The 13,416-nt window shown below is 42.0% G+C and overlaps 1 non-coding gene across 1 annotated transcript; it reads left to right on the top strand.

Annotated features, from left to right (window-relative positions):
• Nucleotides 1–8,592: 8,592 nt before the first annotated feature.
• Nucleotides 8,593–8,665, top strand: Trnaa-cgc (transfer RNA alanine (anticodon CGC)). The gene has a single exon. It is a non-coding gene; the product is annotated as a tRNA-Ala (tRNA).
• Nucleotides 8,666–13,416: the final 4,751 nt, after the last annotated feature.

The following is a 13,416-nucleotide window of genomic DNA, read 5'->3' on the forward strand; positions in this document are numbered from 1 at the left end:
ACTACAAGGGCGAAGGTAATAGCTTGCATCCAAAAACTTTTATGGGACAATTCGAGTTATCTTTGCTCCCACACTAGGCCATTGATGTACGAGCTGGATTTTGTGTGCTCCCATATGGAGGGCGCGACCGCTGAGTACATGAGAAATGTAGCGAATACGAGCGTCTCGTTCGAAGAGTTCAAAAATGCCTTCTTGGGCAAGTATTCGTCTAAAGAAACCCAAGAAAGGATCAAACAAGAAATTATTTTGTCCAGAGATATGGGAGGGGCAGAGTAATGGAGTCCGGTCAAATTCTTTGAAAATGTGACAAAAAGGGACCAGTACCTAGACAACCCATGTAGCGGTGCGGAAATCATCAGATTACGCTACATGAAAGTTCCCATCTCGCATCAACAATCACTTGCCGGTCGTTGTGGTAGCGATACTGAGGTATTTAAGGGCATTTTGCGCCAACTGGACTTCGCATTTCAAGAGGAACAGGAGCGGGAGATTCGCCGACAGCGTGAACAAAATAACAACCGTCGCAATAATTGACCCCAGTGGGATAGTAGGCCAGAACCGAACTACAACGGCCAAAATCAAAATAAGGGTAATGTAAACTCGAAAAGAAGGTACACGGAAGAAGAGCGACTCTCTCCGGTGCAGCATAGTAAATCACAAAGGTCCTGATGCGATAATCAGCAATCGGGAAGGAGCAGGAATTATGGTTACTAAAATAACAACCAGGAAGAGGTCGAAGTCCGCCCTCCGAAGCCTGATACATCCCACCTTAACGGGCAGGATTACGAATGACTAGAACAGAGCGCGGACAGGAGTTGCAAAACGTCCGTAACCTCGGAACTAGTCAGTAACATAAACATTATCGAATACGAGGATGTCACCGAGCTACTCCTCGAAGAAAAGGAAGGGCAACAAAATAAAGAAACATACCCAGTGGTCAAAATCAAAATAGGTGACTTAACGGTGGCCGCTATAATTGATAGTGGAAGCCAGCTTTCAGCGATCTCAGAAGAGGTATTTAAGACATGTAAGAATGTGCTGAACCCACCGACTCTTGCCACACAAAAGACGAAGGTCAGGGGTGCATTAATGGGAAAGAGTATAGAAATATCTCAACAGACACGTTTAGAATTCGAATGTCAGGGACATCGGTTGACTGCTAATCTTTTTGTCATTCCTAAACTGTCCACCGATATTATCATTGGTATGGATTTCCTATCAACGAACAAAGCCATAATCGATTTGGGTCGAGGAGAAGTCACATTAGGAGAGGGTGACAAAACCCATCTTCGTTTCGATGAACAGGCAATCCCAGGGCAGGCACAAACGAGCTGTCTCAGACTACAGTTTCCAAACCAGGAGGAGTCAACAGGTGAAGCCGACGGCGGGCAGGACAATCGAAATAGTACTTCGAAAGAAACACAGTTAGTAAAAATACGTAAGGAAATAAGCGAGAAATTGCAGGGCATAAAGGTCATAAGAGACGCAGACGAAGAAGGATTAGACAATGCGCTAAGAAGGAATATTGAAGTTTTTCTCCCCAAGACGGGCTTCATAAAGGGCTATCAATATAAATTTGACGTAAAGAGGCACAAACCGTTCCGAGTACCGCCGTACCCGATCCCGTGGTCGTACCGAGATCGTGTTTTTATCGTACTCCAGCGGATGCAAAGCGAGGATGTGATAGAGCCAGCAAAGCCACAATACAACAGCCTCCTCAGGGTCGTAGAAAAAAGGAACGGGGAAATTTGACTTGTGTTAGATTCCCGGCAGATCAATACGATCATAGTTCCGGAAACCGACAGACCCGAGAGGCTCGATGAGTTGCTGCCGAAATTACATGGAGTTTCGGTGTTTTCCTCTCTGGATTTGAAATCCAGCTTCTGGAAATCGAGTTGGATCCAGAATGTAGAAGATACACGACGTTCATCGCATTTGGTAGATGCTATCAATTTAAGAGACTTCCCTTTGGCCTGAATATTTCGTCTGCAGCATTTATAAGAGGATTAGGAACAATTTTGGATGAGGGGTTAAGGGAGAGAATAACATGTTACGTTGATGATATCCTCATTGCGGAAAAGACGTGGGAATCTCACAACAATCTTTTAGGAGAAGTGATCTCCAAATTAAGAAAACATGGGGTGATGGTAAATATAAAAAAGTCCTGTTTTGAAGGAACAAGTACATTTTTTGGGCCATATCATCTCAGGGGAAGGAATTATGCCAGACCCAGAGCAAATGAGGGTCATCGCAGAATTTGCAACGCCTACCACAAGGACACAGCTGAGAGGCTTTCTCGGTGTCGTGAATTTTTACAAAAAATTCATATATATAGAGGCATTGGCGACACCACGACTGTGTCAATAAACCGGAAAGAATGCGGCGTGGTTATGGGACAATGATGCAGAAAGCGAATTCAGTATGCCAAAATCAGCTCTGGTAAAGGCTCCGATTCTGTCACATCCTGATCTGGCGCATGACTTCTGTATAGCCACGGATAGCGCGAAAACCGGGCTGGGCGTAATGGTCTTCCAAGAATATGAATAATATGGAGTAAAGATAGACAAAACGATGGCGTTCGGGAGTCGGGTGGTGAGTAAAAGCGAAAGGAATTACTCAGTAACCGAGCTGCAGGCTCTCGCGATAGTGTGGGGGCTCCAGAAGTTCAAGTACTTTTTATTCGGACGTAAAACACATGTCTATACCGATCATAGAGCTCTGGAGTTCTTACTTACGGCCAAATTAACGCATGGGAGGCTTGCGAGATGGGTTGCTGTCCTCCAGGAATTCAATTTCACAATAGTCTACGTACCGGGACCCACAAATGTAATAGCGGATGCACTATCCCGTTCCCCTCTGTGGATAAGCGATTATCAGGCTGAAGAACTGGAACAAGAACATTTCTCCTTGTTCTATCTATGAAAAGTGGCATTTGAAAATTATATCACAGTGACAATGCGTGATATTGAGCGTGATATTGACAAAGATCCTGTGCTGAGAGGAATAAAAGAAAAATGGAAAGATAGAACGCAAGCCAGACTTAGGCAACATTATCTGTTAAGAAAGGGGGTCCTGTTTTACGGAAGAAATCCGGGTGAGACGTTGTGGGTTGTGTGTGTGCCAGAGGAAGTAATAAACAAGCTCATCTGGTATACACATCTCAGTTATGCCCACTTCGGACCCAGGAAGTCCTTCTTGAAACTAATAAGCGTCTGTCACTTCAAAAACATGGAGAGACGAATACAAGGTTCTCGCGGTATGTAAGAAGTGTCAGAAAGCGAAAACAAGTACTGTAACCATGCAGCCGCATCTGTACCCCATTAGTGCGGAGAAATTAAGACAAACAGCGGAGACGGACTTCATGGGTCCGTTACCAACCACACAAAGGGCTTATAGATACATCATAGTGGTCTTAGAATTAACGTCTAAGTACGTCACCCTGACACCATTGAAAAGAACAACCGGGACAACGGTGAGCAGGGAGCTACATAAAGATTTCCTGGCACAGGTAGGGCCAGTAGAGTATATTTTGTCAGACAATGGGCCACAGTACAGGTCGGAGGTATGGAAGAGAACACTTGAAAGTCATGGAATTAAACCAGTTTTCATATCCCGCTTCCACCCCAGTTCGAATCCCTCTGAAAGAACAATGAAGGATTTACGACACCTTTGCAGATTGTACTGCAGTAAGAAGCACGCCACGTGGGACATCTTCATCAAAGATTTCCAGGAAGTAATTAATGAGTTACCACACAGCACCACAATGTTAGCTCTAATTACGGTACAAAAGAACCGGGACTCGCCGGACAGGCTCCGTCAGTTAGTGGAGATTCCTCCAAGAACACGTCAGCGACATGGGAGCGTCGTGGAGGAAGCCCTACAAAATATCCGACGTGCAGGCGAGAAGCGCAAAGCACGAGCGGATAAAGGGGCGCGAGTACGACAATTTGTGGTTGGGGAAAAGGTACTCATTAAGACACACCGGCTGTCAAACAAGCAAAGGAAGTTGTGCCACAAATTCGCCGCGTATAGTGGGCCTCGCCTCTCGATGTTGTGAAAGTGAAGTGCACTAGATTATTTTGTAAAAACACATGATTAACGAATGGAAACCAAGTATTTCTGGGCGTACCCCTAGAAAAACATAGATTAGGAACTCTGTAAATTACAGAAAAGTTACCCCTAATTGTATCTCCGTCACTGGAGAACATAGGCAGAACATGGCCAGTCCTGTAGGTCGTTACGAGGACGCACCGACGCATCTCGTATGCCCCTGAATACGTAAGAGGTGGACTGCTATGCGCAGTTGCGTGAATTGGCGCACCCAGTGCATGCTAAAAAGAACCGGATGTAATCGTCTACAAAGCGAACAGCAGCAATAATACGCCAGAAATACTTGTTGATACCAAGATAGTGTAACAACTGCGAGTGTGAGCAGTGAGCTATCTTTGTGTTGTGCCATCGTGACATTGCTAACCCGAAACATCTTCACAGGCCTTATAAAACCATTCGTGACAAAAGGAGAAATCGGGAAGAAAATAGAGGAGAGAAGTGTCGCAATAGAACACGATAAAGGACGCTATCCAAACTTCCAACAAAAATCTTGGTAAGACTGACACATGTCTAAGTTTGTTGTGTTTTATACATGTTCGCAGGCGCAATACGAGTCACGTCTGCCACATAGGAAATTCAGAAGAAAAAAACAAGATTAGAGATAAAAAGTAGTAAATAGTAGATATGTAGTCGGGTTGGCCAACATTGTGTTAGTCGTAGGAATTGGTAGTTAGAAATGGTTATGGAATCCTGTCCAGATAATCTTGATTCCCTATCCCTTGATTGTGTGTGAGTGTGTGTGTGTGTGTGTGTGTGTGTGTGTGTGTGTGTCTGTGTGTGTGTGTGAACGACTGTGAAGCAAGTTGTCTTGTTCATTTTTATGTTTATGTATAAGAAAGTTATGTTACATTTCTATTTTAATTGATCCTGAAGTTGATTTACAAACAAGTAAAATTATTCCTTTTGTAATGAAACAAGTTCATTGTCTTCAATAAAAAAATGTATGGTACTGATGGTTAAACATGATCACTTTGCATGTACTAAAATTAGTTGTCTTAGTGTGTTAAGGTGGCGTAACTGAGCAAGAGGGAGTTGAAGCTACGACACCTGGCACACCACACACGAGCTGACAAGGAACGAGGACGACAGCAATGAGGGGAACACACAGCTGACGATGGTGATGGCATGCAGACCACGCCCTGAATCGACGGGGACGGTGGTCAACTCAGCAACCAAGGAAAGGTGACATCCAGCACCTTTGTGTACGACAAAGATGTCGATCCTGGTCTCTGTACACGGTACGGATCGGAGGCAGCAATGAAGAGGTCCAAGAAGGTTTCTATATTTGTTGCTCGCCGCGTCAGGTGGAGCGACAGCCCAGCTGACGTTTTGTGCCTAATGACACCTACTTTGAAGGCCTGAGCAAAAAATAGGCTCTTGTCTGATCACGGTCCCTCCCTTGCCCTAAAACATCTATAGAAGTAGCAATAACCTGTGGCTGAGCCGCGAGAGGTCACCGATCATAGATGCACCGATGGGGTCTTGTTCCTGTCGGACAAGATGTCAACAACGAGTTATTAGGTGAGAGCCACCCTGCCTCAAGAAGATGCTGTAGCCTATGGCGCCATCTCGGTAATCGACGTTGCACTCTTGTCAGACGTTAGTCATGCTAGTCAGAACTAATGTCACTTCCGTTCCTGCAAGAAACTCGTGCCGTCTGTGTGAGTGAGTCAGTGTGGATTCAAATGGATAACATGCACCTCAACGAACGTAAAGTACTCATTTGTTCTGTTTATGAATTATGTTATAAGAAGGTTATGATTTTATAAATGTGCCATTTGTTAAAACGTCATATATTTGCCATGCCACGTCTCTTTGTGTTAGAATAAGATTTCATATTTATACCTTGTTACAAATACACAACAGTGGTAGCTCAGTACCCAATGATTCTTGTTATTTTAGTTGTTTTTTGTAGATATGTATATATAAAAAAGGTACATGTGTGTACACAATCCCAGACACTGGACTGGGCCAGACCTTGTTGAATTGTGTAAAGATGACACTTACACCATGCACAATATAAACGTCCAGAGACAGTGAGACAAAAAAAAACCTTTATTTCGCGTTCACATATAATTGAATGAGAGCAACCACTATCAACTTCACAAAATGTTACACGAATATTGTTCATGTATGTTTTTAGTAATTTAAGTCGAGTAGGGATGGATAACTGAGAGTGAATGGACCTTAAGTTATAATTGCAGATCTTGCCATTCAAATGACAAGCACAGAGGTGCTTAAACATGTGTATTTGCCCTTTGTGACATGTGTCCTTGTAATATAATGGTAGTTTTCTTTTGAGTACTCTGACTAATAATTGTCTCAGGAATCGGCAGAGATTAAAGTAAAATTAGACTAAATAATGACCACATATTTAACATTAAATCCAGTCATTGCAGGCAGGTACTCTAGGAATGAGTGGGAGTTTGCATCAGAGAGGAGGCAATGGTAATAAATCGCCCGTAACTAATCACACGAATGGATTAAAATACCAGTTACGGAGATATTAATTTTGTACCACAGGTGGTAACACCATAGGAGTCATCACCTGTACTACAAAATTGATTTGAAGAGAGGGGCTATGTAAGATGGCAAGAACTATGCCCTTACATGAAGTCATTAAAAATCACCTAACTCTCGTGGAGCTGACAGTAGGGCTGAACAAAAATGACTGACTTGAAAACTTTGTGGAAACACGTCGATTTACTGGAGGCTAGTTTATCCCAGGGAAATATATAGAGTTGACTGTGGCTGGCTGGGCGGCTCAAGCTCTGAGAAAGCGGTAACAGGTCGCGGCCTCCAGCTGCCTTAAGATGAGTGACAGTGAGTGGATGGTTGAACCTATGCTGGTGTACCGGGAAGCAGACGGAGAACTTGTACACCTGCTGATAAATGTCCGTCGTCCCATTTTCAGTGAAACATGAGAGCAAGCCGCGCAAAGCTATGGTGGAGCGGTCAACAGAGGACAAAATATGCGTGTTCGTGACTGTAGCAACTTCACGCTGAATTCACAGCCCACAGAGTCTCAAGTAAATCAGGTGAAGAGCGACAGAATGAAATACGCCGGCCTCCAATGGGAACATAGGACCAAGGAATTTGAAGTACTCTCCTGGGAGTCAGAATTCCGGAAAAATTGGTGTTTTGTGCAGACGCTAACCTTGATGGGTGGCCTGGGAGGAGAGGAAGGGAAACTTTGGGGGAATTTGTTCACTTCCCAGAGCAGGCATTGGTCGGTGCTGGGAAGTGACACATAATTAACACGACCTTGCGCTGCCATTGGCGTAAGTGATTTTGCTGGAGGGGAAACCAAGGCGAAGAGCGGGCTGGGAGAAGTCCCCGTAATGGTCTTCCGTTCTCAGCTTGCCTAGAGTGCGGACATGGCATTCTTTACTCAGCTTGCCTGAGAAAGAGTGAGCATCTCTGCAGTTTAGGACTTAGCAAATGGAACGACTGAGTTTGGAGATAGGACGTTTTGGTTAGCTGTCTACTGAGCAAGATAGCTAGGAGTGAATAGACGAGCACAGTCTTGCAGCACCACGAGGTCGGCCGACGTCCGCTCTCCCCACGCTGTATTCGGTGATATTGCACCCGCTCCGGCCACTGAATAATCTGTTGGATCACGTCAGCAAAGTTTCCATGAGGGTTTCATGGGCCGTGTATTGTAGAATTCTTCTCGCACTTCGCGTTACGCCTGGGTCAGTCAATAGGAATTACTTTTGAGTTATCGCACTTTACTCCATGCAAACGCAATTTATTACTACTGCCTGATAGGAGAGTCTTGTAATGTGATGATTGAAGGTTGGGAGTTAAAATAAATTTGTGCTAATCGACTACATCTATTTTCAATCAAGTAATTGAAATCCCAAGTCACTTTCTTAATTAATTTAATGATCAATATTTGCGTCTGGTGCTCAATAGCTGAATATAACATCAATGTGCACCCCTTTTTAATTAAAAATGATCAAATCTGAATCAATTAATGTTAACACTGCCACTGCAGTTCAATTAGGAGTCACAGGGCCTTATTACTTTTTTGCGTTATCTGATATTGCGGCAGTTTTGCACTCTCTGTTGATCTGTTAGTCAATTAGCTGGGGCGAACACACGCCAAAACCAGATAAGTGACGGGTGGGGTCGTACAGAGGTACTAATGTAAAGCAAATTATGTCTTATCTTTTTTATATATAGAATAAACTACGGATTTTAAGGTAATGTAAAGCGATTACCAGCCTTCTGTTGTTCTCCTAGTTACGATTTCCTCCTTGCAGATGGTCGTGTGTTTACTTTGTTTTCCTCTTCGGTACTGTGGCCTTCCACTTTCCGGTGTATTGGTAGCCCCACAGGCTTCTTACACCACATTGGCCTTTAACGATAAGGCGGACGTACACACATCATACAGGATTTTGAGTTTTACTTAGAACGGTTTTATAAAGCTGGTGTCTACCGAATTCTGTAATCTATCCTATGGGCTATTGTCCAGTAAGCTAGGTAGCGCAGTGGTTAGCACACTGGACTCGCATTCGGGAGGACGACGGTTCAATCCCGTCTCCGGCCATCCTGATTTAGGTTTTCCGTGATTTCCCTAAATCGTTTCAGGCAAATGCCCTTTGAAAGGGCACAGTCGATTTCCTTCCCAATCCTTCCCTACACCGAGCTTGCGCTCCGTCTCTAATGACCTCGTTGTCGCCGGGACGTTAAATACTAGCCACCACATCCACCATATTTCTTCTATTCTCTGCGTTTCAGTTCCATGCTATAATATTCTTTTCTGGATGATATTTTCCCGTATACTTACAGTATTTTCATTAGACTTTAGTTAATTTTTAGGCATTTATCCCCATTCACATTATGTCCCATTCATGTTTTTTTCGCTTTTTTCTACACCTAGCTCATTCAGTAGTCATGTTTTGTACTCTTTTGACAACCATCTTTTGGGTTTACTCAATGTTACTATGATAACCCACAAGTGTGATTTGACTTTTAACGTGGATAGCTTCCAGAGTGCTGGAACTCCGCCATTGCCCACTTACAAACAGCGGTCGTCAAAGTGCGGGCCGGGAAATTTCCTATCCAGGAACTTGCGAACAGCCGTTGACCAATGCGGTGGATCTCCATCTTGTTGAAAAATGATGTTGGGTTGCAAGTCTTGTATCTGAGGGTACACAAACTGCTCCACTATGTCCACATACACTGACCCATTTACTGTTTGTTCCGCAAAGAAGTACGGTCCAACAATCCTGTGGTGCATTAGTCTGTACCAGACATTTAGTTTAGAGCTATCACGAACATGTTCAACGACAACGTGCGAATTTTGAGAACCCCAAATCCAAACATTATGCCTACTAAGCCTTCCTGATAGATGATAGGTTTCCTCATCTCAGAATAAACATGTCTCCAGGAAGCTGGCATCCATATTAATACGCTGCAACACATCCGCACCAAATTGTTGTCGGCGTGGTTTGTCGTTCGGCGTCAGATGTTTCAGAGTTTGCATTTTGTAAGCACACATACGAAAACGTTGGTGAACTACACGATGCAATTTTGAACAAGGTACATCAAGTTGCCTAGATGTTTGACGAATTGACTTACGTGGGCTTCTAAGAAACGTTTTTCTGATGTCCTTCACTGTCTCTTCTGAAACTCCGTAACGTGCACCGCCAAGAATGTTTCAGAATGTTACATGTTGCCAGAAACTTCCTACACAATTCCTTAATTGTTTTAACATAAGGTGGATCAGATTCATACACATGACGATAATTTCTTTGCACGGTAGTCGGTGATTTTGTTTCTGCAAACCACACTGCTGCTTGCATGTGCTACTGAGGAGTCGCCATTGTCACTTCAGGCGACCATGCTGCACTCTGGCTACGATGCTTGGCGCTTCTGACGTGGGAATATAAATTCTTTGAGACGCTCTAGAATGTGGCGTAGTTTTCATTGTCGTATCTACTGTGGTTTTTCTCTCCTCGGTCCTTGAAATCAGGGAGGTTTGAGTGGGACACCCTGTATTTTAAGATGTGCTTAACCTTAATTGACGGTGAATTCGGCCGCTTCAGGGGCAGAGGGATAGGTAGCACAGCCACTGGGGAATTTTAGGATATGAGACAGTGAAGGTATTATTGTTTGTCTTCCAGTACTAACAACACACGAGCGTGCGCAACTCGCACCATAAAATCACTAATTGCAATAAAGCACTTTCATACAGCTATGTGGTTCTGGAAACACTTGCCTTTCTAAATGTTACAATTTTTATGATAATTTAGATGGTTATTGAGTACTGAGTGTTTTGCATTGTTATTCATGTAAATACACATAAGTTGGACCATTTTAATCCATAATGGGGAATAACTCGGGATGTAGATGAAATACAGCTATATTGGTTTTAGACATAAATTGGAGGTGACATAGAGGGTCACGCATTGCTACTAATGGCTGTCACCTTGAACGTGATTTTCGAGGTGCTTTGGAGGTTGAAGCGATTTTTTTTTAAATGAGAACCTAATATTTGATTCAATATTCGAAAAGAACGTTAAATTGTACGTGTAAAATGATATAATATTCAAGGTCATAGCTAGCTCAATGATGGTCAGATGAGCAATGTACATGTACAGGGTGGACAATTTTAATCCATAATGGGGAATAGCTCGGGATGGAGATGACATACAATAAAATGATTTAGATAAAACTGTAGGTGGCAAAGAGGGTCGCACATTGCTAATAATGGCCGTGACCTTGAACTTCACTTTCAAAGTGAGTTGGAGGTGAAAGTGATTTTTTCAAAATGGGAATCCTAATATTTGATTCAAGATTTCGAAAGAGCATCAAATTTTACATATAAAATAATACATTATTCAGGGTTTTGGCAAGGCTCAGTCAAGGTCAAATTAACAAATATAATTTTAGTTGTAGTAGGGATTAACTCCGAAAACAGGAGGAATACTGAAAAATACAATAAGTACACAATAGAGGATTCCAATTTGGAAAAGTAGTTGGAGATATGTTCACAGTACAGAAAATATAAAATATTAAACGAAAAACTTGTAAGTGAATCAGTGAATTTATTCAGACACTTCGACAGCATATTTAAACAAAAATAGTGACACACAGAAATAGGTAACAGTGTTGATAGACATAAGGAAATTATGATTCAGATTGTTAAGATAAATACCATGTATACGATAGTCTATCATACTCGGTGGAAGACCTATAACATTTTCTATGTTTACTACATCTAAAAAAGTTTTTGTAACCTTGTTTCAGTAGGTGCGCTATTATCGATGTATACTGTGTACAGAAAATTGTGTATTATGTTTGAAATGTGTGAGTCTCTACGTAAATGGACCATAAGAAAACGGTTAGTAAAAGTTTTTGCAGATTTCGTCACTAACTATTTATAAAGATTGATAATCAACTAAAAATTTAGAATCTTTTTATATATTTCAATAAGGTCAACGGAACACTGCAGGACATCGCACATAAAAAACATAACGAAAAAATGGCTTTGTGCACAGACATAAACGAGCCTGAAAATGGGAATCATTCTCTGAAACGTGTCGTGTAAACTATAAATAAAAGAAAATCGTGACCGAAAGCAGAAAATTTATTTATAAACAATCCCATTTCCTCATAGTCTTAGGCTTACAAACAGCATTTCTGATGGATCGAATCAGAACTTCCACTAACATTGTCAAAACCCATACAAAAACGCTCATCAAGTAGAGAAACGGGAAAAGGCAAGGAAGAAGAAGAAGATAACTGCAAATCCTCTCAAGGAATCAATGGAAATAGATGCCTCGGGATAAAACTTCGGTAAATGAGAAAAAAATTATCATACGGTAGCACCAATTAGTTCCTTCTGCCATGAGAAACTTACCCTCCTTACCAGACAAGGTGATAGAATAATTCTGTGATCCAATCACAATTTAACTGAACTGATGGTGTTAATTAATGACATGCATCATAAAAGAGAATATAACGGATCACGATGATAGTTTCCATTTGTAATATTATTTTGTCATCGTGTAATCCTTTTTTGTGCAGTAATATTCGACAAATGCTGTTTAATTTCTGAATAGGAATGGTACAAAAACAAATTAATATTTAATCGTTTGTGTCTGCAACCAAAACTATGACTGATGCTTTTTAATCTTTTCAAGAGTGAAACTACTAGCAAATGATGTACATATTACGATAACAGAATTACTATTAACTGATAGAAACAAATGTTATAGACTCAGTTTCCTTGAGAATTCTCAAGAGAAATGCAGCACAGCAGAAGAGTCCTCAATTACCCTTTAGAATGTCTGTGTGCAGTAGTAGAGCATATGCCATATAGTCACTTAGTAAAACAAAAGTTTGCTCTTTACCGACAGAAGTTATCACCTAAGTCAATAACATGATGGCCACAAATTAATGGAGAAAGGGAGATCTTTATTTGCGCATTGCCACAAGATGTAAAAATGTGGAATAGAATTTCTGCTGTCACCACTGATAGCCGTAATGAATCTGCTTCCTTTTGTAAGGTGGCAGGATACTTTTTACCACATAACATAATTTTTGTATCGATGAATCCACTCTATTCATCAAACCGATGAATTTGATACCCCACATGCCACAGTTTCTGAAAATAATGTTATTTGTATAGTATAGAGAGTAAATAATTCTTGCGTTGCTCACATGAACTCGATACTAACAAAATACACATAATTTGCATGTTGATAGACAAATACCATTTCTGTAACAGTGGACTGAAGTGTAAGCGAGGCTTCCCAGCCGACCTGGGCACAGCGACACGGAACTCAACTTAGGAAAGCCATAAAACACTGAACCCTCGCTTCGGGATATCAATTAGCGACGCGATGTGAGGACCGCAACTGACATTTTCGGCGGAGATAACCGCCTGCACTGAAGTAAACATCTTAACGCAGTAGGGGTTTCATTGGGGCAGTCTCCAATGAGAACACAGCCCTTCCATTCATGGGGAAACGTAAGAACGCAGGAAGTGCATCATCAACTTGACATTAAAAAATTCACATGAGACTCACGCGTACAGAGACAGAGACCCACACCTGCTCTGAGAAAACCTTTTAACTTAAGAAACTCAGGAAAGCAGTGGGAGACCACTTTTGAGACGCCAAAAGGAGTACAACAGCATGAGTCACCAGGATTTTTTAAGAAATTCAGATATCACGTGACAGGGGTGTGAACAACGCATAAGTCCACGTGGACAGCCACTGTTGGGGCGGAGCTTATTAATAAATGCAAAAATGACGAATGCTCATAGGACCAGGTAAAACTAGCGCAATC

Source organism: Schistocerca gregaria, chromosome 6, assembly GCF_023897955.1.
Source record: "Schistocerca gregaria isolate iqSchGreg1 chromosome 6, iqSchGreg1.2, whole genome shotgun sequence".
Taxonomy (NCBI): domain Eukaryota; kingdom Metazoa; phylum Arthropoda; class Insecta; order Orthoptera; family Acrididae; genus Schistocerca; species Schistocerca gregaria.